The sequence below is a fragment of the Falco punctatus genome (genome assembly GCF_963210335.1).
Source record: "Falco punctatus genome assembly, chromosome: 8".
NCBI classification, from domain to species: domain Eukaryota; kingdom Metazoa; phylum Chordata; class Aves; order Falconiformes; family Falconidae; genus Falco; species Falco punctatus.
In genome coordinates this window covers 33,859,112-33,886,764 of record NC_137588.1, presented here as the reverse complement: position 1 = coordinate 33,886,764, position 27,653 = coordinate 33,859,112, and positions in this window count along the sequence as shown.

Genomic DNA, 27,653 nt, shown 5'->3' with positions numbered 1-27,653 from the left:
CAAAATAATTTGAAAACCAGGGAAGAGTCATAAATCTTGGAAAGAAGAACTGCTGGAATATGAGATACTAGGTTCCTGCCAAAGAAAAAGAATCAGTCAACAAATAAGTGTATTCTAGCATATTATGCAAATTTTGCTTCCCTGAACTGACATGCAAGAAGAAATTCCTGGCTTCAGCCTTTACAACATCCTGTGAATAGTCACTGTGAAAGTAAGCATTGTACAGAAAATACGACATCATGTAAAGGTGTATAGTTCTACCTAACAAACCCAAATAATGGATTGATAAACCATACCGTTACTGAATAAAAGAGGAGACTGATTGATTGGTTAGTTGATTGGGTTTATTCCTTCCAAGAGGAAAACTACATATCAAAAGAAAAAGATCTTTTGTATTGAAGAGCTGGGTCCCCACTACCATGGAAAATTTAAAGCAGCAATTTTATATTAAAGTTAATATTGTTAATTCTGGTTCTAATACTTGTCTTTGGTTTTAACAGTGTGGTTAGACTTGACAGAAATTATGGTCCTTAAATCTTCCAAGGGGTTAATAGTGTGGATGACCATCACTATGGGCTATGTCATTGTATTTTAAGTTGAATTTTAAAGTGGCTATTAAGAGTGGTTTTGTTTTCTTTTATGGCACTTACATTACACAGGATATTTTCTGTATAAAGAAAATGAGAGAGCAAGGAACTGCTCAGAAATTGTCTGTATCACGCTGTGCAAAATTCTCAAGATGAACTTGAACACTGAGAATGAGTCCAAAGAGCTCTCTTCCTTTCGCTCAGTCTCTCCCACACAATGGTTATAGAAATCAAGCCTCTGATACAGCAGTCTGCATGCTGACAGACCGTCTTTGAAAAGCTGTGACAGAGGACCTGATGTGACAGATGAGGAAAACAACAGTGAAGAAAATAAGCCACTTTGGATGACTTCTGAATGCTGAAAAATATTTCACAGAGATGACTCAGTATTAGGATCTGAGAATGATTCCTTAAAAACTGAAAAGAAAATTGCTCCAGTTACTCAAAAAGCATAAATGCTGTAAAGACGGTATTTACCTGATCTGCTCCCTGCATGAAGCTGCTCTTATCTGCTTCCTTCAACCACACAAAGAAAATTCAGCCTATTTCAACTACTACTTTTTATTTTTTTTTACCTGATGTTAGTTTTAACTGTCAACATCGAAAACAGAGCTCGATTCTCCATATTCTGGTGGCATTTTATCCTAGTAAGAACACAATATATTTTCCCATTATGTCTACTAACAAAAATGTGAGCATTCCATTAAAACAGATAGTTAAGTTATTAAATCCTTCAGATAAGTTTTCCTTCGGTGATGCCCTAGACAAGACATCAAATCCTCCAGTTCCTGCATGTGCAGTTCATGCCTGGAATCTGGGGGGAGTGTTGCCTGAATAATGACGGCAATACTGGGTGGAAATTGTTAGCATCTGATAGAAGGGAGTCAGGAAGTACCATACCCATTCCTCTTCCAAATCAGGAATAGAAGGACTGGGATTTAATAGGTAAAGTAAACCTCCAGAAGCATTTGGAGGGACTGAAAGCCAGTGAATCAACAGAGTTCTGGTAAGGGATGACAGCATGGACCAGGTTAGGAAATACAATGTGATAGAAAAGACCCAATAAGAAAAGGTCCTTTGGAAGACCTGAATGATGACCTGCCCTATGAATATTGGGAAGACATGCTAATTTGACTGACCACAAATGAAAGGAGTAAAAAAATATGGTTAGAAAGATAAATAAGTGGTTCTACAACACAAAAGCAATGCTTGGCTTTGCATTCCTGAGTCCAACAGCTGCCATTGAAAACCCCTACACATTCTCTTTTAAAAGCACTTCATGCTGAATGAAAAATAAGAACATATAAACAATAACAGTAGTGCATTACATTTCATTAAGCTATGACCCGTAGGTGCACAAGGATATAGACACTATGTATCTTACTGATCATTTGCAAGAGAGGAAATATGGAGAGATGTTTTCTAGTTTGGGGAACGACATAATATAAAATCTGAAGCAAACCCCACACAGCTTCATTTATAGCCCCTCTTTGATTAGTTACTATCCTTTATTTAATAGAGGTATTTTTTACTATTCATGCTTTTAACTGCAGCTACTCTAATTTAGTGGCTACCTTTGTTTAGCAGCCTCACCTTTAGCATAAGCTTCAGATTAAAGTAATTACATTTAATAGAAGCTGCCCACTTTTGAAGCTGCCCTTGATTTAGAGCTTCAAGGAGAAGTACTTAAATATAATAGAAGCCATGGCCTGCAAACAAAGTCTAGAACAAAGATCAGTTCATATACCCAGCCTAACACTATCTGTAAGTGAAACGTGCCAACGAGATAAAATAGTTCCTGGAAGAGACTATACTTCATATCAAAAGAAAGCTTCATTTGGTGCTGAACAAAAGGACCACCACTCCATTGTACCATACGAGAATTCTGCTTTTCTTTAGGCAAATAAACAGTCCTTGAAATGCTCTTACCATAAAAGTTTATGCCTCTGTTTATTTTTAAAATCTTTATCAACTTATTTGCTGGCTGGCTCTGCCATAAGGTGCTGGGAAGGAAGCAGCAGTGTTCCACATCAAGTCTCTGACACAGATTTCCCATATGGCGGGACAACGAGGTCTGTTGCCTCAGTTATCTCTGTGAAAGTGAGATTTCTGTTAACACTGCAGCCTCTTCATTTGCACCAGTGAGGCAGAAGCTGTTTCCTCCTGTGGACTTGCAATGTATCCCCTAGTAGAAATCACTCCAAACACCTCTGCTAACAATGGTGTCTCAAAACAAGGTATGATGGTCAACCTCATCAACAAAACCCCCAAGATCACCAGAGGTGGCCCTTTGGTTTCTGATTAAAACTGATGTATTTTACTTTACAGAAAAAGCAATCCCAAGGTCAGTTCCAAAGACTCAACCAAAGCGGCAGTGACCTCCAATTGATGGTCAACCTCAAACAATTCTGTTAACAAGCACAGCTTGTTCGCGCAGATCAACACAGCTCTCCCTATATCTTGAGAGTCTTTTCTAGAAATAACCACCAGTCCAAAGCTGAGATTCTCCACAAGTGTGTTGTAGGCCAGAAGCAGTCATATAGCTACCCAACTTTGCCCCCAGTGAAGAGAGAAGCAGGCTTTCGTGCCACCTCAGATGTCCACTGCAAGGGCCAACAGAACAGACTGCGTTTACCCGCTCCCCTGGTCAGAAGTGTGGATTCAGGACTACTTTCCTACTGCTGTTACTGATCAGGGCAACAGTTTTCTAGTCTCATCTCAACCCTCTCAGTGCTTCCCCAACATATACAGATTAGAACAAACAGTTATAATGTAATTTTAACAAAAATAAATAAATTACACCTAGAAATACACAATTACATCATAATGGAAGTATATTAAATTATAATGTTACATGCTGTTCTTATTATGATTACAGTAAGCTATACATGTCAGACATGGTAAGGAATGTTTACTTTGCATGTGAGTTAAAACTGCAATATATTCAACCGTTTGATCAACACTGAAATTTTTCCTGTCTTCCCCCTGTTAAAAAAAATTAAACTACCCAGGCCAAACAGATATACACCTATAAATTACACAGGTACTACACTGAAAGACTTACAATACTGTTTCTGTTGTCCTCAGGGCAGCCATGGTTCTACACAGACAGTTCAGGCAATAGATCAGCTAATGAATGGTTTTCATGAAGGAGATGAGCCCACTGTTCAAGGAGGAATACAGTAGGTACAAACTATTTTATCTTGTAATCCAGTGTTACCTACTTGGCAGCCACTAAACCAGATTGCAGCCCTGCCTGGTATGACAGCTGTTGGCCCCGTCTTTTCCAGATAGAAAGCTCTGCTTTGGGCTGCTTAAGGACATTCAAATGTCTGATACCTTGAGCTCTAGTGGGGGACAAAAGAAAAAGAAATTGCTTTCAGCTTGAACCTACACATTTTACATTGCTGAATTTTAGAAATCATAATGGCCTATGCCAGAAATACAGCCTCAGCAGCTGATAGAGATCTGTAACGCACAGGACCCACCACGCACTCTCTGATCATACTGCTCTTACCTTGTGATCAGTGAAACTGTGAGTGCATTTTGTAACAATGACCTAAATATATGTGATCTTTCAAAACGAGTCTTTGAATGCCCTTAAAGTTAGTTTCACAAGTTTTATTTCCAGTGATATTGCAGAATTTAAAAAACTGTTTGCCTTAGACTGACTTAAGTGAATTCCAGTCCTAAAAAAATAATCTTAGAATATCTGAGGGAATTGTGAGTGCAAATAGTTTTCAGCATCAAGCAAGAGACAACTGTCAATGGTGACTAAATTTTACAGCCGTTCTTGCTGATGAGATCCTGAGGTATTAAAAACATTGATTTAGAGGTGGGAGCAGTGGACAGGAATCTATTTCAAAGCAGCAAATATGTCATGACTATGAAAGTAAATGCCATTGGCAAACAGAGGGACAGAAAATGTGAAAAAATGTAATCACCTTTAAAGTGGCAATGAAGGAAAATGTGAAATAGGGGTCCCAAACAGATGAGCCAAACAAGGCATCTTCACTGCAAAAATGAAGCAAGCAGGCACTAAATATTTTCTATAGGGGCCAGCACAGTAAGTAAAATTAACTTGTGATAAGATCTGTTTGATAACTAGGTTAAACCACTTGCTGTCAGCTAAGCAATTACTCCAACTTGTCAGTGTTAAACGACAAATGCAGACATCTTTAGGAGTGAATAAAGACATGCTACATTTGCCTCTACGGTTGTCACTGTCATGACAGCAGAGTTGAATCGAGCGCTGTGCTGCCTGCCAAGTCCATCGGCACCATAACCTCTGCAAGCAGCTCCATTTGAAAACGTGGCTTAGAATTACTGCACTGTGTATGGGGACACAGAGAAGGACCTTGCATTTGAAAGGACTCCAGGATTTATCCAGTAAAACATGAATTTTACTGGAGAATTTTGTAGTAAGGAACAATATTCCAAGTTTAAGTTAACCACAAAATTCCCGTATACCTCACTAAGGCTAGATTTTTACCCGATTATGCAGACTCAAACACACTTATAAAAATCTCATCATGCTTACTATTTTATAGAAGACTCTTGTCCCATTCCTACCTGAAGAATAGGTAGTCCATGAGCGTAGTTTTGCCTGGTGATGGTGCTGGAAAAAAATGTTCCATCAGCATTGCACCCAGCAAAATAAATTCTAAAATATGTCCTAACAAGAAATGGTTTGAACTTCAATAAAATGTCATGACTTTCAGATAGACGCTTCCTTTTTCTTTACAAAACAATAATTTTTTTATGCCATAACTTAAAATGACCATAAAATGCCTCATAAAAATAAAGATAAAGCCATAAGATTCAGAGCCTAATCACAGTCATTAGCATTATGTAATAGTGTGTCAGAGAATAAGATCCTAGTTTCCTGTAAAACCAGAAGACACCCATGTTTCAAAACTTTACATACACTATCAACACACAAAAATAAAACTGAGCTTACACTGGGATTTCTATTGCTAGATAATTTTTTGCATTATGCATTACACCAATAAATAAAAAGATGTATTTCATATGTACTAAATATACTACATCCAATTGCATATCTGCTTCAGCTGACTAATTCTCCATAGATTCTCAGACTGTGACCACATGCCAAGTCCTTCTCATGGTGCCATTCCTCTTGCCAAACAACAGAAAGTGATAGCACATAAGCTTCTGTTACTTAAAAATAAACTTTTCCTTCATCGCCTTTGTCTCCTGCCTTCCTCTTTTCCTTACAGCTTGAGAGGGATCAAATTTTGACATTTGACTTGCATGTTCTCCTTGGGGGAGAGCACAGAAGCCAAGAACTGAATGTAGGATAGTTAATATTAGACACAGCCACAGAAGTTCCTCTGTGCTGAATGGCAAAAAATGTGACAGTGATCATGTCTGATGTACTCAGCACAAGTCTTCTCTACAACATCATTATTTGGCTGAATTCTGGCCAGTAGTGCTGGGCTTTCATTTCATTATGCCAAACCATGTTGGACTGCAAGTGCCATCTTTAGGCATTCTAACATACTGGACTAATACCCAACTGCTTTAAGGTCCAAGGCTTTAATCAGTAAAATATTCAGTTTTATGCGCTATTACTCAGCCTGGACTGCAACTTTGACTGTGTGCCCGCCAACCCGTCCATGCGGAAGCCTGAACTCCAGGATTTCTCAACATTGAATTTTACTGGAAAAAAAATTGTAGTAAGGAAAAATATTCCAAATTAAGTTAACCACAAAATTCCTGTATACCTTTTTAAGGCCAGGCGAAGATATTATATTATATATATTATATTAATATATATAATAAGTTGATTATTTATTCTCCACTAGCTCTCACTATAGCAGGAGTTTGTCAAGCACTAATCCTTCTTCTAAAGCACTGGGCAGAAGGATCAGGCTTGTGAGATATGTGTTTAAACTTTGACTTTTGGGAAAAAAAAAGCTCAAGCTACTCTCATACTGGACAAACAGAAGAGCAGGGAGAGCATTACTGTTCAAAATGGTGCACTTCATAAGGCTTTAGAATTGAAATATGATTTAATCTTAAAATATCTGGGAGTTGGAACAGATGTAAACCAGCATAATTCACCATCGTCTCCAGGAGCTGACAGCTCGTCCCTGCCTTTTATAAATACAGTTGCAGGGAACATTTAGTAAAAATAAGGTTGAGAGATCACCGTGCAGTTTTCCCCGTAGCTCAGCCGAGAGTGCCTGTTATCTGTAAGCCTCCCTACCCGCTTGTGTTTGAAGTTACCAAATCCAAATATAACCCTTTCAACCCATATTTGATAATTACTGGGTAGGGATTTAGCGGGACATTTCTCATTATGCCAGTTTAGTATTTTGGTACACTATATCCCCAATGACTAGATCTCTTTTTTCTTCACCTTCCTTTATCTTTATGTCTCTCTAGTATTTCTTCTGCCTAAAGCCTTCAAATCATATTAGCTGACTGCTATATTTGTTAGGCGTCCTCAATACATTAAAACATTGTTCCCTGTGAAATGTGCTGTTAAGTATTACCTTGGTTAGTAATTTAATTTAATAGGATAGTGACAACACATTGACATTGTGCAGGTTTGTGACCTAATGATTTATGAGACAAGTTACGATTGCAGACACATTGATTTTAGTAACTCTGCATTGAACAGAAGTGAAGAACAATTTTAACTTTTTTTTTTTTTCTTTCCTCCTCTCCCACTATTACTTTATACATAGAATGGGCTCTTGTAAAGCTCAGTGATGGTTTTCAAGAAATTTTAGGTCATAGCATTACTTTAGAATGATGCTTAAAGCCTTCATACACTTGAGAAGCCTTGTGCATACCAACAAGTACCAATTAATGTTTTCCACATCACTGGACCTTAGAAATGACATGATAAAATGCACTGACTGTAGTAAGGCAATTTAAATGATGGTGATAACTTTGTGCCTTGACACTCAGGCAAAATAAGGAGGATGACTAACACAGCAATCCCATCACCTGCAGAATGTTTTCCTGCATCAGCTGGCAAACATGGGTGGCCACATGCAGGAAGAGCTGGCCTGCTTCACTTGGACTAAAGCTACTGGAAGCATCTGGTGGAAATCAGCATCCTTCAATGCTCATAGGAGAAATGCTTTGCTGTGTTGCTGCATAGCCACACTAGCCTTAGAGGAATGCCATCAGGTGAGTTGGATAAAGTGAATGGAGAGAAGTCAGGACATGCTATCAGAGAGAACTCTCTACAAACAGAACAGGCGACGGTAGAAATTTCCTTGCTTTTTCCCCATCCATTCGCTAGCAGCTGAGGGAACAAAGCACACAACTTTGTGGAAAAGGAGGGAGTACACAAACATTCGCCATCAACGATACACTGCCATAAAAGGCAAAGTTTGCATATACCACAGCCAGTAATCAATGGCAGAGATAGGCAACAGCTGAACGTTGAGATGGTGTCTGTGACCGCACCGCCACAAACACAGATTTTTCTGCAGATCAGAAGAAACTGGAGAATGACAAGCCACAGGCATAGATTCACCAGGGAACACCCTGCCTGGCTTCTGCTTAGCAACAGGCCCTTGCACAGGTGAAGGGAGGGGACACATGTAGCAGTGCAGCAGCTAGTACCCACCTCCTCAGGAAGGGGATGCTGCAGCATCAGCAGGCACCATGAACAGAAACATCAGGGGTTAATCAAGCACTTTCCTCCTCAGGCTGTGTATAACCGAACTGATCCACAGCCAGGAACCATGCAAAAGTCGATTAACGCTGGCACAGTACAGCCAAATAGGGAGCATCTTCCTCCATTCCACATTCAGTGAGAAAAATCACATCCTGGTGGGACAGACCTATAAACTAAAGCTGAAGCTCTTGGATTACACCACGCTAAATAAGACCACAATGCTTCAGTATCTATCAAATCTAAAAGATCTCCTGTTCTTTCAAAACTTATCCCAGTTTAAATCTTTGCAGCTGACCCACATTTTCAAAGGGCCTTTCCTCTCCCAGCTCCTGTCCTCATAACGAAACCCCTCACATGGACATGCAAGTCGTGTTCCTCTGCTGTTAGCAACTCAGTTTTGTTACTCAGTTCATCCTGCTCCAATTTATGTCATACCACCTCACATTTATTCCCACTTCACATTTATTTTAAGCTATAGTCTCTTCATCATTAAATATCTTTTCTAGCTTCAGTCTAATATGGATATTTTATGTCCATGACAGTATTTCAATATGATTTTAAATATAGCTCTGTCCACTTTGTAAACTTAATCAGATTACTTGTACCCTTATCCTTTTTCATTTCTTCTGACATTTCCTTGTCAAATAACGTTGTTCTAAAACGAGAAAAAAAGGTTGAGTTTTTTTTAAAGGTGTGTCTTTCTATGCATTTGTACATCCCTAAATATCTGCACCTTACTTGCACAGTACTATGAAAAGGATTTCTGCTTGAGTCTGTACTGCATCAATCAAAAATACCAGAGCTGGCTCTGCAAGAGTCTAACCAGAACCAGTAAGTGTAATGCTACGTCCCATTATTTGAGCTAGCTCATTCAGAGCCTCTCTAAGTATTTTTACACAGTGCCACATTGTCCTGTGTAGGCATGGCATAAAAGACACTTCAATGTCAACGTATGAGACAGGATTAATGATTGAGGATATTTAAGAGAGAAAAGAAACTAAGGAGCCAGAAGAAAAAGGGAAGACAATGCTAGAAAAGTCTTTTGAATTCACTACTCTGTTATAGCAAACCTTCTTGTCAAAACCACCAAAAATGTAATAATAATAGCAAGGATTAACTGAGGTTCTTTTGTTGCAATAGCATAGAACCTTATCACCAGTCCTACAGAACCTTCAATTTCTACCGTCACCAATGTGAATTGGACACTGGGTTTACAAACTAATGTTTAGTTGGCTAAGGAATAAGAATTTTGTGCAAAATGTACCTTTTCATTGCCTCAGGCTAATGCTCTCATCACCCTTCTATCTTCAAATTAGGTTTGAAAATAAAATAATTTTTAGGCTCCTGTGAAGCTACCGATGGATTGAAATGCATGTGACACTGTAATACACGCGTGTCTATGAACAGGATGATTATCCCCATTAAGACAGATCTGGAAAGGTCACCAGTGTTAAACTGCTGTTCAGTTAAGACTGTGTCAGCAAAAACTGAATGAATTTAAATGATTATTTTTTATTAATGATAAATAAATTTGAATAAAAAGTAGTTGCATTGTAAGTTTATGTGCTTCCAGTTCTACCAGACACCAAGACCTCTCACTGGTTTGAGTGTTTGGAGATCAGGACTGTTTCTCTGCCACTCCCTGTGTGACCCTGAGCATCTCTCACTTACTGACAGATCTAATTAGGTACTTACAAGTTACATGCTGCAATCTAGATCTGAGACCAAGTCATCGCACTCCCCACGGGAAAGGGAGCATCTCCAAACAGCGACCAAACCAACAGCAGCCACAGGCACAAGTGCTGCAGCCTGTTTTAATGCAGCAGCCTCATGGCTGGAATACTCTCCACAGGCAGAAGAGATCAGGATTAAATTTTCTTTCCCACCCTGGAGCCCTTAAACTAGCAGGCTATATACTTTAAACAGGTTTTATCCCTTTTACACACTCCTCCTCCAGCCCTGAAGTCTTGAGTACTATTTTGTACATGGGCACAACTGTAAGTAACATGCAAGAATTATGAAAGGATGAGAATAACAAGAAGAAATTAATGTTAAAAGCTACCAATAGAAGAGGATATATTTGAATTACAACTCAAGAAGAAAAATCATACATTAAGTCCCCTGTTTGCCAGTAGGGAATAAATACATGGGTTTTATTCCAAGGGCCATAAGTTCCCATCACATTTATGCAGACAATGCATTAAATGTGTTTGCGGAGAAACAACCAGATGCTGTCATCTACCATTGTAGTTAGAGGCAAAAAAACAGACAGTGGGAGAACTGTACATCCTTTACAAAGGAGTCTTGTCCAAATTACACACACTTCTTAAATGTTTGCTAACTTCCTGGTACTCCAATTATCATTGCAGGGAAAGCAATAAACTAGTCAAACATAAGGAAAATTAGAAATCTGAGCATTCTCAGTTATGGTTATTTCACTCTGAAATTGTTTACTCGTTTCAGGAAAATCTTTCCTATTTTCAGACTTGTCAGTCCTCTTGAATGTCTCCCAATATCCCAGGAAAAAAAATCCTGTATTTACTACTTAGTTGTAAGGCATCACGACTGCTGAATATCACAGGAGTTCTCCCATTTACCTTCATTGTTTTTCATATCACCGGATGGTTTAAAGATTCTCACGAACAATGGATAAGGTAAATGCTGAAATATATGTGCATACAGAATCAACAGAGTAGTCAAAATCAGTTCTGAGAAGCTGCTTTTACTTTCCTTAGTAAAGACAGCTTAATGGGTACTTTATGGTTTTCTAAGTTAGCACCACTTTAACCCCTTGCTAGTTTTCCATGCCAGTATAAGACCTCATATTTTTTTCCTTTTGAGATTATGGGTTTCCTCAAAGCATCTGCAAGACTATCACCCACAGACACTGCATTGCAGATATCCCCCTACAGAAATAGCACTGAATCCTATTGCACACCTATTTCTTGATTCATTGTTTACAGAACTTCTAATTACAGTGGTCTTCAGTTCACACTAAGCTGAAATATTTTGGGGATACCAATGCCCAAGCTGCCTTCATGAAAAGGGCATCGCTGTGATAGGCACACACACACAGGAAAACCAGCTGCTGATACAAAAAGATGTTAACCTTACACATCTCCGTGCAATGCCCAAGTTTTATCCCTACTATCTGCAGTGCAATTAAACAAGGCGCAGTGACATTAAATATGAGACAGAAGAACTCAGGGATTTCCTCAATATCAGTCATGAAATCTTCAACTAATCTGGCAAAAAAAGGCCGATCTCAGCTGCAGTCTAATGTCAAAACAACCTTTACGAAATGTGCCAAAACTGATAAGTAGCCTTCTGGCCACCATATCAGCCCTCAGAAGGGGGTTAGTCCATATTTCTGTGAATTCCTGCACTGTTATTTTATATTTAAGTGTCTTATAAAGGTATATTAACTAAGCTTACAGCATCCCTCCCCACAGTCAGGTGTTCAAGCCATAAAGTACTTCAGCTGCAACAGCCTAAAGAACTATTAAATTTTTCAAAATATACAAATGAGTACTTTCAGTTTTAAGATGAAATATATGTACTGGACATGATCTATCCAGCCTCTCTAGAAATGAATCTTCTTGAAATACCTTAGGAAAAACAATGGTTCAAATCCGCCTTAACAAGACCTGTCATTGGGTTCTTTTATTTATTATTTTTAATTAATTTTTGTTGTTTTAAGCAAGCAGCCCAAGCCAGCCAAATCTTTGCTTACAGTTTAAGATCTGTTGTGCAGCCTGCTGCCTAAGGCACCCTTCCCACAGCCCAGGCATGCCGTCCCTCAGGCGCACACTGTCACAGGGTACCTCCTGACAAGGACCAGCACCACCAGAGATGATCTACCCCAGCCGCCAGGCCAGGCGATGCCAGCAGACCCTCATCGTGGCACAGCCACATACGCACAGACTGTTCTGCGAAGCAGCAAGAAGGCAGAGCCCCTCCTTGTGCTGTGTGATCTCGAGCAAACTCTGACAGGATGGGACTGCGAAAAGATGAGAAGTTTGAAGATAAATATGCAATCTGTAGTATCCTAGTAGGAAATATTCAAAGCAGTTTGATTCGCTGCAGATGCACAGAAACCAAAGGAGTCATTTAGTAAAATAACAGATGAGACTCTCGAACATATACTCAAGAAATCAAAGGATTACTATAATCTTTGTCTGGGTTTGGGGCTTTTTGGAGGTTTGTTTTTTTGTTTGTTTTTTTTTTCTTTTCTGAGAGAAATATAGTCTGAAAAACTAATCTGGAATCATATCCCCAATAGGCAAGCATCACAAAATTGCCAACTAAAATTACTTTACATAAACTGTAACAGCAATGACTGTGTTTTGGCAAAAGATGCAAAAAGTAATTATGAAACACTTAGAAGTCTGATCTAGTCTACTGGAAAAGTGAGAGCAGGAAAAAAAGATCTAGAACAAATTAATTACAAATCAAATACTCTCAAATGGAAATGACTAATTTCTGCAGTCAGTGCAAAGTGATTGAAATACTTCTTGAACTCTATTTTCAGAATTACTTGGAAATGAAGATGAGTGTTCCTGTCTGACTACAGTTTGCTCTTAAACTATACATAAAATTGTACTGTTAGATATATAGTAACTAACATGAAATCACAACTAGTTTACCTGTGTTCTAGACATTACAATAAACTCCGTATTATATCAAAGGAGCAAAATGGAATTAATCAGTGTACTGAATTTATGCTACTACAGTGAACGTAGCTTAGCAGCAATTGATCCAACAGCAGGTCTGTCTGTAAAATCTAAATATAGATTTAATAAATTAGACTAGCTTGCTAATTTTTACTTTAGATGCTCATTTATAATCATAACGTCTCAAATGTGCATCACCACATATCTTGAAAACCCTATTTCTGGACTGTCAACTTGTTCTGCAAAAGTATATCTGCTTGGCACGTACCAGAATGCTTCCATTTGTTATTAGTGAAGTAAGTATATGCTCACAAAATTAAGACAAATTAATTATGTCAGTTTTTTAGAACAAAACACCGCATTCTTACAGCTTCATTGACAGAGCAGGGCACGCACTGTGGCTGCTCAGCAGGGGAAGCACCAAACCGGGCCAAGGAAAGAGCTGGGGAGGGGGCAGGCAGAAAGCTAACCTCAGCCTAGTGAGTCACACCACGCGTCCTACTCACTTAGCGGGGTGAGATGAGTTTCTCCAGAGAACAATTCAGATGAGGAGCCAAATACAGTTCTTTTGAATTGCCTATCTCTCCCCATTGCCTAGAGGAGGAGTCTAGAAAGATTGATTTTAGTAGGGTAGTTACCTCCAACAGTGCCTAATGGACTAAGACATATGTTGAGACTCATTAAGAGTTTGATTCTCCTTTATTCCTGTGTATCAGACCTTCAGGTAACACAGTGTTCCTATTGGCCTCGTTTAAATTATGACACTAATTTAAGACACTCAAGGCTATGGGCAAAACAGTGGGCTGTTGAGGTGCCACAGAAATCTGCTGTACTACTTGCTTCTTTTCTGATCCATCGCTTTGCCACCATGCTTCCAGTGCCAGGGGAAGAGCTTAGAGCCCAGTTTGCAAAACAGATGCACCAGCAAATTCCTAAAACCTCTGAGATTACTTGTTTCTACATGTTAATGTATTCACACTCAACGGCAAAGACAGTCTGGCATCCCACGCAGAAAACTTACTGCTGCTCCTTTAGGGATGTGCTTGCTGGGAAATTCCAGTAAGCAAAGAAAACAGCTATCACGTCTAACTTGAGCTCTGTATGCAGAAATTAATAAGAAATTGTAATTTGAGTAGAGGTATGAAAATATCATTCTCAAAGCTGGATTTGAACCATGGAAAACATATGTATACTATATACTCTTACATTGCTTGAAGCTGAAATCAGACATTAGCCTCTCCAGCTACAGCAAAGAGGAAGGAAGCTGCCCTGGGGGAAACAGTGAGAAATTGTTGGTGGTGGGACCTGCCTGCCAGTTATAGCACTGGCAAAGTGCAAGCTGGAGGACCTGCAAGAATAGTGTAAATGCTGGTAGAGGAGTTGCTTTGTGGGTTGGACACTAATTTCCTCTAAACGAGGAATAACACCGGTAGCACTCCAAAAGCTTTATTCAACTCAGAAGCATTGGCTTAAAACTCATCTTTGTCAGAAGCCATTGATCAGCAAAGGTCTTCAGGAAGGCTAGGAAAACTGACAGAGGAAATACATCAAAGACATTTTTGAAAGAACTATTTATCCCAAGTACAACTGTATCTTCAGCTGTTATAAACCATTGCAATTGAGAAAGTGGAAAGTTTGATTTCTGAACACTTTTTTTTCTGAATTTTCAGAATTATTCATTAAAAGTATCTGGTATCTGACAAGTCAGAACACATCCTTAACTTGAAACTGATGACACCGAACAGCTGCTGGGACAAGTTTATCTAAAAGCCTAGGAACAGTGTTCTTCCAACACTTTAATTGCAGTAACGTATTTGGGTTTGTGTCATTGGCTGACAACAAACGAACATAGTCCCATCTGTTCTATATGCCTTTCAGTTATGAATTACCAACTGTCAGCTTTATTCTTGGTATTTTGAGGCAAACTTAAAAGCTTTTTTAAAGAATATTTTAAAAGACTTCAAGTCCCTCCATATTTGGCTTCCCTGATGCCTCTGCCTCCATCTGAGCAAGCAGACTGAAAAAACCTATATTCATGAACACAAACAAAACAACCTACATATAACTGTTAAGTTACATTTAACGTAGCTAGTTAACAATATACGTTAAGCCCCAGTCACTGAGAAATATTTTACGCTGAGATTCGTGCAAATGTTTAGAAAAGATTTGCAATACAGATGAGCAGAAGAGTCTCTATTTTCACATCCTACCAGGCACCCAGCACCATTTCTCAGAGCTGGGAGTGGCATCAAAGCTGCTCAGGAAGCCTGCGAGAATGCTGTGCTATCAGTGCTGTTTACTGAGAGATGTATTAGAGTGGCATAATGTGCTTTCTGATGTCCAAGGAACATAGGACTTTTCAGCCAGAGCCACTGTTGTGTTGCAGACACTAATTCTGTGTCTTTCAGGTGAGGAATAACCTTGTGGTATTGCTAAGGAACAAAGATAATTATATACACACCACTATTCTTCCTTTTATTTCACTCCTGTTCTATTTTATGGTCATACCAAAAGGATGCTGTACTTTGACGCTGGTTCTTCAGATGCCAGCAAGGATGGCATTTCATAAAGGACATACAATCAGTCAGCAAGCAGCTTCTGCAGGTTGGAAATTATTCTGCTTTGCCCAAGTTCACCTGTTGCTTCTTCAATACCATTGAAGAATGGCTAGATAATGCAGCAGGGATTGCAAAATACAAGTGCAAATTGGAAATCACAGAATGGGGTCTACATAACACAGCAGTCTGATGTGAGAGCTTTTCATCCGGTGGTCTTGAATCAAATCCTTAACTGAGAGCAACCACTCAATAAGACTGCACGTCTCATCCTATTCTGGGCCTCACATTTCATTACATGGCTTGGCGTGGTTCAGGACACTAGGGTTTCTTTGAGCAACAGTAACTGTAGATTTTGACAGATTTCAGAAGGAAAGTCCAGTATTTACCACCAGAAAAGCAATATTAGCTAGAATAGTCATTCCACTCAGTTAAACAGGAAAATGTGGTATTTCACTGCATCAGAGCAGCAGGTAAGAGCTGAAAAATGACAAATGTGGGACTGTTGGGGAAACCCCACGTAACATGGGTAAGGCTTATGGTCAATTGACACCTATTTCTTGCCTTCCATAAACATTGCATTTATCCTCAATTTCAAAACCAGATCTGTACCTTTGCAGAGCAGCTTGTTTCAGCGGATGTCAAGGGACAGAGGTAAAATTTGCATTTTGTAATGCTCAGTGCTCACTCCTCTGAGCACCCATGTGATGGTGAACCTGGGGCCCTAGCTGTTCAGCAGTACCTTGCTGTCAAGGGTCTTGAACCCACTACTAAACATGCCTGTTTTCATTTCAGGCAATAAGAGCAAAAATGCAACAAGAGCCCCTGTCCCCAGCTGCAGGAAGGAGGTTCAGCAGCACACCAGGAGTAAAAAACAGTCTCCCTCCTAGTCCTGGGTGAGAGCTACGCAGATGCTGTGGCATCTTCATGCTTACTTCTGGCTCCAAAAAATAGTAAAACAATTTTTGTCAAAGACATAAATAAGCCAATACCATAATTTTATTTACATAACTTCATTTATAAGGGGTGTGTAAAACACACATTAAACCTGCTACTTACCGTGATGGTTACATGCCCATCTTTCCAACTGCTTTAGGTGCTTACAAGTCTCTCATTATTAGAGATATTCACAATCTTTTATGAAAGTACCCTCAGAAGACCTTGATAGTAAGGGTAAGAGTATTACTTCCATTTCAAAATTTGTGGAAATGAGGTACAGGCAGATCAACGTTAATGCTAAATGGATAAATTCAGGAGCTTCATATGGATTATACCAAGACATCAACAAGAAAAATCAGAAGTCCAAATAACATGAACTTTGTGAGGAAACATCAATAAAATGAAGGTTGCTTAAGTTTAGGAGGAAACTTGGTTATACGTATGAGCTCAGACTTCAAGAAGAATGAAGTACTGGAAGAGACTGCCTGATTCGTAAAGGCTTTTAAAAAGAGATTAAGGAGAAGTTGAAGATGAAGTTGTATTTATTTTTGTGGAAGAAAGATGAACTTACTGACCTCAGAATGTGCTCAGTGATGTAAGCTGAAAATCCCTCTGTGCCTTCAGAGTGATTTGAGTCCCGATCTAGATGACGTAACCCATCAAGGATGATCTCAGTGGGAACTCAATGCACCCCAAAGTCATTCTTCTAAACTCGGTACAGCCTGCTACAGTAGTCACTGGGGTAGGTAAATCCAGGCTGATCCCATGCAGTCTTTTGTAATTCAACAAAGCTCAAAGATGTAGGCCACTGCTATTGGTAGGTAGTGTAAATAGGCAATGTAACTATGTTATACAGCATCTATTAAGACCAAGAGCTGATGCATTGGCTTGTTCTAGCATTAGGAAATAATAGTAATTACAGATCTGAGTCTCAAAACGCTGAGCATCTGCAGTAGTCTGAATTCTTCTGGAGTTGTTATAGGCTCACTGCATCTGTAAATGAGACTTTTACACATCTGGCCACTGTGGTGATTATTGTTATTATTATTATTAGAGAGTGCAGAAGATCTAAATAAAACACGCTATGATCCTCTTGATCATTTGCTAATTTCTTTCTTGTAGCAGCCTACTGTATTGCTAAGAACAAATAAAATATAATTATTCATAATAGTATAACACTTAATTAGCTTTACAAGAAGACACTAAGCAACACACCAGATGCTAATGAAATCCTGAAAGTCCATTTTGCAATGAAGCACATATGTACTAACATACTATAATTTCAAACTGGTTTAGAGATTACAAAGAGAAATTTGAAGTTACAACCTCAAGATGAAGTCCCAAGACTGCAGGAAGACATACAAGAAGCAAATTGACATTATTAGGAGTAGGATTTATAGTTTAAAGAAAACAAAACTATCAACAATAAAAAATCCCAAACACACAGCCAGTGCATTCGTCAGATTAAAACAACTATGACAGCTGGCAACACTATTGGTAAATTCCCTGAAGATAAAAAGCAATACCAAGTCAGAAATCATCGGTAGTCTGAAGGTAACCCAGGAAAACCTCAAAGAAAGAGATGTGTAACCCATCTGATGCAAAGTAAGTGAAGATCTGCAAAGAGGGAGATATGATCAAAGGATTAGGCAAGGAAAATTATCTATTTAAAAGTCCTTTAAAGCTGCCTCAATATGAAGATCCAAGTCTCTGTTTCTGCCCAAATGTAAAGTTCCTCTCTGAGGGCCCAGTTCAAAGCCAATCAAAGGCACTGAGAATCATAAATTTCAGATAAGGCCTTTACGATCATCCTGAGGATGTCTGTAATTACCATCACTGCATTGCCCTTTTCAAGGGCAGGAGAAAGCAACACGTGGTCTCCGGCTCCCCATGTGCCCAAAGCAGGGATGCGAGCCAGACCATGCCTTGTTCCAAGGACCCCCTGCATTCCAGACCTGCCAGCAGTAAATTGAACCTCTCTTGCTCCTCCAGCCCCATCACAGAAAGCTCCAAAGTGGTGTTTCTGGTCATATTAAATACAGAAACTCAAAAAACTAGTTTTCTGATGACCTCACTTCACGTCAAGTAGTGCTGTGTTGCTGGAGTCCACATGTGTCTGTGCATCTTTGAGTTCCTGTGGTGCTGGAGAACCAGGTACCTGGTGGAGTCAGGTGCCTCTGGCTGTTGGGAGCAGCCAAATGGCCATTTCAGGATTGCTGGTGATGGATTTACACAGCCAAAACAGCTGCCTGCTACTTCAAGTGTACCAAAACCTGGAGTTCTATCCAAAGTGGATGGAAATGAAACAACTAAGAATTAGTTTTTGAAAATCTGATCCTTTAACTGTTGGGATAGCATTTTATGACACGGGCACCTTTGTTGCTATTTTGTGGCACTGCACAACTATGTTCATATTCCTTTACCTTATCACAGTCAGGAAAGTCTCTTCATCCCTGGGGAAGGGGGGGGGCGGGGCGCACGGGGAATGGAACAAACCCAACCTTATTTTAGTTATCTTCCACAACACTCCACCTAATCCCAGTGGTATCACAGACACTAGCACAGTAAATATTTTCAAGGACTGAAGTAACGCAGCAACTCTAGCAACTGAATGGATGCTCAGCAACACAATTACTGTTTTTGCCTACTATGTGAAAACAGTTTCAAACTCTCCAAAGTAACCAGAAAAAGAAACCACTAAAGCTCATTCTTTGATTTCTGTCAAAAATGTTACTGCTAACAGTAAGATTACTGCAGCAACGGGGACAACTCCCAGTTGTCTACAAAATGCTTAATAGCTGTTACACATATTACCTAATAGAACATGCATATTTTTTCCAGGCATAGGTGAAACTTAAATATTGATCTAAGAGCTTTATGTGAAGCTGAACGAGTGCAAAAATAATCAAAATTAATGAGATTATTTTTTATTAACATAATGAAAACTAAACCCAGCAAATTCTCCCTCATTTTTAAATTAGCAGTTGGATCTATGTTATTCTTATGCAGTTCCACTACTTCCTTTCCTCTCAATGTATTGATTTTTCTTTTCTGCTAATGAACTAGGCACTCTGACAAATGTAAACATGCCAGTGTCCAGTAATATCAATACACAAACCTACTAGGAAGCATTTACAGAGACATTCTGCAGTAGTCATAAAGTGCTTATTTTACTAGTCACTTGTTAACACTCACCACATAAATGTATATAATTGCTCAAGCGGCCTGTAAGCCACCATTACCTGGTTGAAGATCTTTGACAAATTGTTTGACTTATTCTGTGCTCACATACTCAGCACGAGTTGGAAACACGCCAGAGGAGCAAACTACCCAACAGATGTTAATTGTGCACTAGACCACGCTGCATGACTCCACATTGTACACGATTTAAAATATTGCAATTACTCAAAGATACAAGGGCAGGCTCTCCAGACAGCCCCTTTGCACCTTCAAAATTCTTTCTGGAAACACACAAGGAAGCAAAGTTAAGAGCTTGTTGTAAAGCACACAAATGATAGCGGTGCTTTCAAAGAGTTCTCCCAAATTTTCCATATATTATACAAGGAAAAAAGGAAGAGACGTTCAAAAAAATGCCAGTAAAGAGGTTTTGGGAGGGAAGATACGTAAGGACTGGCAACAACTGAGCAAACCCAGAGAAAACAAAAGGCAAAGAGAGGTCTATGTTCCACAGCAGCGCTGCTGTGGCAAGGACACTCCACAGACATCTGGCTGCATGGGGGCAGGTGGTGGAAATCTACGGATTCAAAACCCCATCATCCTACATTCTGTATTTGAATTCTAAATCCAGGTTTGTAAATTTCTCCACATCAGATCTGAATGAGTTCCAAGGAGATATCCTAAGCCCCAGTCTGTAACCTCTGACTGGAAATGACCTCATCTCAGAGCATTTTTTGCTTTAGAAGCTTTAGATAAAAGCTGTCTGGTTTACATTCCCCCTTCTCTACATACAGCGTTCATCTTGTATGAATATTTTTGAAGACACCTATCACTCCATTTTTATACAAGGTGTGCATAACAGGACCTTGACTTTAGTGTGGGTACCATTTCAATTTCTCACCTGTATTGCCCTTTACAAAAGGCTCAATGTAAAGACTGAAAAATCTGAAAGAATTTTTTAAGTTCAGATATTTCTCTTCTCAGCCTTGTTTTGGTTCTCAAGTAAACCTTGAAAGACATTTTCCAGAGATGTTCATTTGATGAGAAAAGGAATTAGTGTTCTTTGAGAGACTGTTATCCAAACACAATTATATAGGTTTACAAGACTTTTTTTCCCCTCAAATGGAAACCATATTTTAAAGGAGATTTGAATGTGTAACTTCTAAACAGAATCAAAGGAGCTCATCAACATACAAGTCTTTTATTGTCTGACAGGCATGGAAATTTTGCCTGAGTAGAGATTGATTTGATGCCAGCTTGCTGCAATTAGAAAGTAATTAGCATTCTTTCTAAGTGAGGACCGGAAGAATGGCCCGAGGTTGACATTCGGTTCAGTGAATAAGCAAGAAAATTTATGTCTCCTGCTTTTGAGTATGTGATGATAGAATTTGGAAATTGCTGCCTGCACTGTAATCTCTGCTACCTCGAAAGCCATGTCCATCACCTATAAACAAAGACCTTTTTAATCAGTGGACACAGTATTTTAACTCCAACAAAGAAGCCTGCTAGAAGGTTTTTCTGATCAGCCAACATTTCTTCTCTGTCTTTTACGATTCTGTCCTACTTGCTTGATTGACTAGGAAAGCTCAGCTCACTTATGCACTAAGGACGGTAACACTATGAAGACAAGCAGCCCAAAGCCCCCATATACTTTAATTTCTACTTTAGTTCTTTGTAGAGAGTGGATTTTTGCCAGTTTTCAGGATATTTTTCATTTCAGTCTCTGTTCAAAAGTATGCAGCAGCCTTGAACGTGTGGCAAAATACTTCCGCACCTTCATAAAATACCATAAATCTTTAAATCCAACTTACTGAATTAGTTCTTTTTACACCAATACCAACCTTAAATTGCATCACAAGCTAGTACTGCAACCAACTGCAGTAAACGTAGATGTAAATACTCTGTTCATTCCATCACCCATTACTTATATTTCTTTAATTAGCATACTGTTAGGAAACTTTTGGGCAGCTATAGAAATTGAAAACATAGAAATATTTGAAGTTTTCAAGAAAAGCAGTTCCATATTGGAAACAAAAAACCCACAAGCCAGCGATCTCTCTTGTGCATTTTGTTGCAAGTTTTATATTTGTAGGTCTAAACCAGGAAAGAATGAAGAGATTAGAAGACAAAGGATCTCTGATTCTGTATTAAAAGTATTAATTAATAGGCCACCCTTCCTTTCAGCATCATCTTTCAACAACTATTTCCTGGAACAAGGGAATAGAGAGAGTGAACTGTAGTATGCCATGCAGGAGAAAGTAGTCTAAAGGCAGGTCAGGATGGGGGAAAGGGATGCACATTTCTCTCTTTTTCTTCTGCTGGCCTGTAAATATCATGTTTCCTAATAATTACACCAATAAATAGGCTGTCACTGGAAATGGGCACGCGAACCAGCTGGACATGGGGCTAGGCACTACTTCATGCACATTATTAACAGTTCTGATTTGCTAGTAAAATAGAAACACAAATATTTTACAAAACCTCACAAGCAGCAGAAATAAAGCAGCAGGAAGAGTCAGCCACAAAGCTGAAAGGAGGAGGAGAGAAGGCATTTGTTTCCTGACTACAAAAACTCAGTTTACAGAAAGGATTTAAATCTAATTTTCTAATCAGAACCTTGCTAGTTTTGGATGCTATGCAGCAGCGTGGAAAGGAAATCACAGGGGAAACAGTATATTAGCCTATATTAATGCTCAGCAACAACCACAACAGACAGGCTGTGACCATAGGTGCAGCCATAGAAGTTTCTACTTCTTCACTTTAAGGATGGAAAGCACAAAAACTTTAAGCATTAAAGAAAAAGTAACATCACCAGGAGTCAAAGTTTTAACAAGTCACATGCCAGGAATACACTTGGTCTTACAGACTTCATAAACAACTGATCCAAGTACAAATATAAATGACTTCTAGTATGGCTTCCCTTATTGAAATCCCCTTCCCCACCCCCCCACCCCACCCCCCCACCCCCCAAAAAAAAAAAATACTAAACAACAAATACAACAAGCTAAAGACCCTGATTTTGCCTGAAGACTGATGTTCTGGCAAGACCCCAAAATGATAAAGTCTTATGTAGGGAAAGAAAACAAACAAGCAAGAGGAGAACTCAGGAGGCTAGTCAATATAGAAAAAATATGTGTTATTCTTATGGAAAGTATCCTGTTCAGAAGATTGTAAATGCTGCTATAGCCACTGATGGATGTCAAAATTGGTAACAACCTTGCTCAACACAGCCATTATGGGTAATGAATCCAGCTTAGAGTGGACATGCTTTTGAGAACTGTGAATGGATCCTAAAGGGAAGCGAAAGAGTGGACTAAAGAATGAGTGAAAGAATAAAATGAATGAACACATTCATTGAGATGTGCAATGAGAAAGCGTTACACCCCTCCACGATTATCCTACACCTTGGACAGCTGTGGCAGAACTCTAGGATTTTACACAGGAGAACATGCCTAGAGAAATTAAGAAAAGTAAATCTCTGGCTGCTAATTTTTTCATGTGGTAATGCCTCGCTATTTCTATTTCACCTAAGAACATGTTTATAATGTCATGTTATGATGAGCTTTCTAGCTAAAACTTGGGCAGGATTGGTATCTATACTGAAGTTAATGACATTGCCCTTCAAGGGTGACAAGCAGCTTGGTAAACAATTACACGTAACCATAAAGCAAATTAATGTTGAAACTTCAGTTACCCCTCACTATCATGGGGATGTACTGCAACCTCAGCAGACCTCCATGCAGACACTGTCTCAGAAGAGCTCTGATAGAAAATGGATCTACCAGAAGAAGATAGGTAGGTGAACAACACAAAGAACTGCTGTTTAGCAGTGAAATTGGGGACCAAAGTCTGGGGATTAAGCATAAATAAGTTTAAGAAACAAGTCACATGTAGTTACATGGATGATTAATTTCTGGAACATGCTACCATAAAGCTGTGAATTTATCATGTATTAACTTCAAATCAAGGCTGAAGACATCTGTATAATGTATACTGTGATGGAACTGAAGTTAGCATAAGGTTCAACATAAAATAAAATTCCATGTCCTTACAGGTCAGAGTAAATGATCAAATGTTCCAGTTTGTCCTTAAAGCTATGGCTCCATAATAAGAATAATGAAATAAGAAGAATGAAAGAAATAGATAAATGTTCTACACTGATGAGGGCAAAATGCTCCTTTTCTGTTTCTTCTACCTATCAAAGAGATTTATCTTCTAAACTCACCTTTGAATAAACACAAACAGCCCCTTTAATGTCAGCTACTTTCCTGAAAACAATTAGTTGAGAGGAAATGTGCCAGAACTAATGGCTTAAAACAAAATTATTAAATGTGTTGTTACAATAACTGAAAACCAGGAACCAAGAAAAATACTTGTTGCAACTTTGAAAACCCCACTTTGTTGACAGTCTGTTTCATCTCTGGGTATGTAGCAAATAGGTTCACTTATACACTTCATTGGCTATCCTACTTAACTTGCACACAGCTTTAAAACAACAACAAAAAAAAAAAACAAACCCCAAAAGAAAAAAGAGGTGGCTTTTCTGGAATAGTGATTACAGATTATTTGACAAGTTTAGTAAAGTATCATAAAACTCACTTATTGTAAGGAGAAAGCCTGCAACCCCTTCTAAAGTTGATTATTCTGTTTTCCTTGGTTATTAAAGACAGTTCAAGGACAGAGTATTTTTCCCCCCCATGACCTCTGTTGTCATCAAAAGGATTGTTGCCAGCAGGGTTCCCTCTGTCTCGCATCTTCATTAAGTTTGAAATTAAACTCACCTGAATATTCTTCATTTTCAAGCTTATGCATATGTGAGGGGTGAGACAGAACCTCCAAGCCATTTAAATCCACAACTGTTCTTTGACCCTAATTAGGCAAATCAATGAGCCAACCTCCATATATTTCTCAAAGCTAACCATGAGGTACAACATTGGGCCAGAGCTCCTCTACCAGTTCCCAGCAGCAGTTTTCAGCCTTTAATAGGCTCTTCTCAGGCAAAAACCAGAGGAGCACCACTGAAAACAAGGCGATACCTGGGATACACAACCAACCATGAGGCTTTGCTGCCTTTTCCTGAATACTGACATAGCCAGAAACTGGGTTGAAAGCAGACATTTTGGGGTGGGAGTGAAGAGAACTGCAGGAGCAGAGAGAAAGAAAATTACTCTGAAGGTTGGAAGCTGCTCCGCAGCTTGAGAAACACAGCTCACGTGGAGGAGAAAGATTTAGGGTTCAACGCAGTTTGAAAGAAGCTGAGAATTGCAAGGGATTCATGTGTCTCCTGTTGTTTGATTCTCCTTGTGTTCAGAAAAACGGGAGGTTTTGTAGCTTCTTAATTAAATAAGATTGCTTATAAGAAACAACCACCTCCCTTACCAACATAACAGAAACAACGAAACCCAGAGATTTTGACTAATTGCCCATGTCGAATGGAGAGAGGGGATAATACAGCTGTAAGTTTAAGTTTTAATAATTGGATACAGTAAGAAGACCAACATCTCTGAATGTCCTTGGGATCACAATTTCTTTTGGCAATAAAACATTCAGAATGGTTATGCTGAGCGTTATGAATGTTTATTAACATAACAGTACATTCTGGTTCCACAACATGCAGGATGTGTAATAATGGCGCTACATGCATTATTCATATTATGCAACACCAAAAATAATTCCTCACTTCAGTCTTACGGATTCATAATTTAAGATGAAGAGACAGCCTCTTTCTTACAACAGAGATGTTTATTCTGCCCTTGGTTATGTTCATATGAGTCTGGCAGACACAAAGAACAGAACGCAACCTAACAGATCAATCAATACCAAAAATAGTTAACAGCATTTCTGAGCACCCTGATAATCTCAGAATAAAAAGCAACACCACAGCCCCTTTTCTCATGCAAAATATCATGTGTTAAACAGATGGAAAATAACTTTATATAAAATAGTAGTTTGATAAATTCAAAGTAGGAGCACAAAGCAACGTGTGTAGGAGCCAGAAACTGATTATATCCTATTGCTGTTCTTTTATCTCCAGCAGCTCTAAATTTGGAAACAAACTAGCTCCAACCATTTTTGTGAGCTTAGAGAACTTAAACAGCAAGTGCTGGTTGAGGATGAAATTTTAACCTGGTAGCTGTGACTGCCTGAACGCCAAGGTTAATAAATTAAGTGCTGACAGATCCCTACCTACAACATTCTATCATACCAATCAAAATATCATGTTTGCCCAGTATTGTCTCAACAGCTCCTCTCTCTTGATCAACTGTAGGGATGACAATTCCATTCCTAGCAGCTTTTCCGTTTGTTGGTTTGGGGATCTTTTTATACAAGGTTCTACAGAATAAATTTCAATACACACTGTACTGAAATACTCTTTGTGTACCAGGAATACTAATCAGTGTATATTCTTCTTCAACAATATGGAACAGAAATATTTTTGTTAGATATAGATCGATTTGTTCTAAATTCAGTTTTGGATCAAGCATACTATTCAGTAATTCACTGAGAAATTGTCCAAGGGCATGCAGCTGAAAATGGCTTCAGAAACAAGGCAAGAAATGTTGAAATATTTCATTCTGATATTTTCAGATACAGTATTTTAATTTCTACCTTAGAAAAATGCAAAAAAGAAAAAAAAGAAAAATTGAATTTGTTTCATTTTGGTGGAGGAAAAAAAAGATATGTTAAAAAAATCGCATCAGCCAAAAAAAAATTTAGAAAACCACAGCAATAATAAGAGGATTAGTGACAGATTGCAGACATTATAAAAAAAAAAAAAAAAAAAACCAAAAAAAACAAAAAAACCACCTGAGAAACAGAACCTGAACATAGTTAACCTGACCATAGCATTCAGATGTAGGGCCTGGTGATCCAAGATCAAGGACTTTCCTGAGCCAGATGATATAAAAATAGACCTGGATGTTTCATAGAAATCCCAAAACTATGAAATTGTTTAAGCCATTTTCAAATCCCTTCCCAATTTTGGCCTATTTCCATTACAACAATCTTATAAAAATCTCACTCACAACAATTCTGTAAGATATTTAGTTATCCACTAATTTATCAATTAATGTTTAGCATACATGATGTGGGAATTGACAATTCACATACCCTAAAGAGTCAGTTTTAAGTAATCAAAGCAATTCTTAGCGCAGTTTCAATACATAAAGCCATATACATCTTCCCCTGCAGCTGGGCGACCTTAATTGCTGCACTCTGGTGCGCTGAGGTTACACTATGCAATAATCTACACAGCTTTTGCTTCCAGAAAAGTCAGATGCCAGTTTAAAACCTCCATGAACAAACAGTCCTGAAATCACACCACAATGCCTGCCGTTTATACGTCCCTCTCCAGACTTCTAAAAATTACTTTTTAAACATTCAGTTTGACAGGTGTTTTGATGCATAAATCATAGCCATAAATTACGTCTGAAACCACTTAGGTGTCTGAGAGCAACCAGAGAGTAAGGATGCTACTTATCGAGAAAAGTGTTGAAAAATGACACCAAAGATGACCTTGTCTGTCCTTGAATCGGCACAGGCACTCAGAGGGAGGACCGCCCTGCATGGCACAAAGTAAATATATCTGTCCTGGCTCCACCAAGGCAGAAGAGCTCCATGTCCAGCTGAGTCCGTGACCAATTCTTACTCTGTCATGGGCTTGCTGTTGACAAGCCCCTTCACGTCCCATTTCTAAAAGATGCTGTTAAATGTTCTATTATTTTGTTTCCATTAAACAGAGTTTGCAGCTTATATCTATTTGCAAAACATTGCCATTATGTCCATTAAATATCAAGCCTAAGTCAGAGAAGAAATCGTGACCCCTTTGCATTAAACAGCCAGATTACATCTGCCCCACACTTTTATTTTATTTCAGAGTTTAGTCAATGTTTCAATTTTTGGAGCACAGCAGTGGCATTTTTCCAAGTCCAAATCCAATTAGTTTTTTCATTATGTGACTGCAATGCGGAGTATAAAAATATAATTTATTGGGTTTGCTGCCAGTTATTTAATCTGGGTGTAAGTAAAATTGCTTATTTGATCATTTATCTAGGAACAA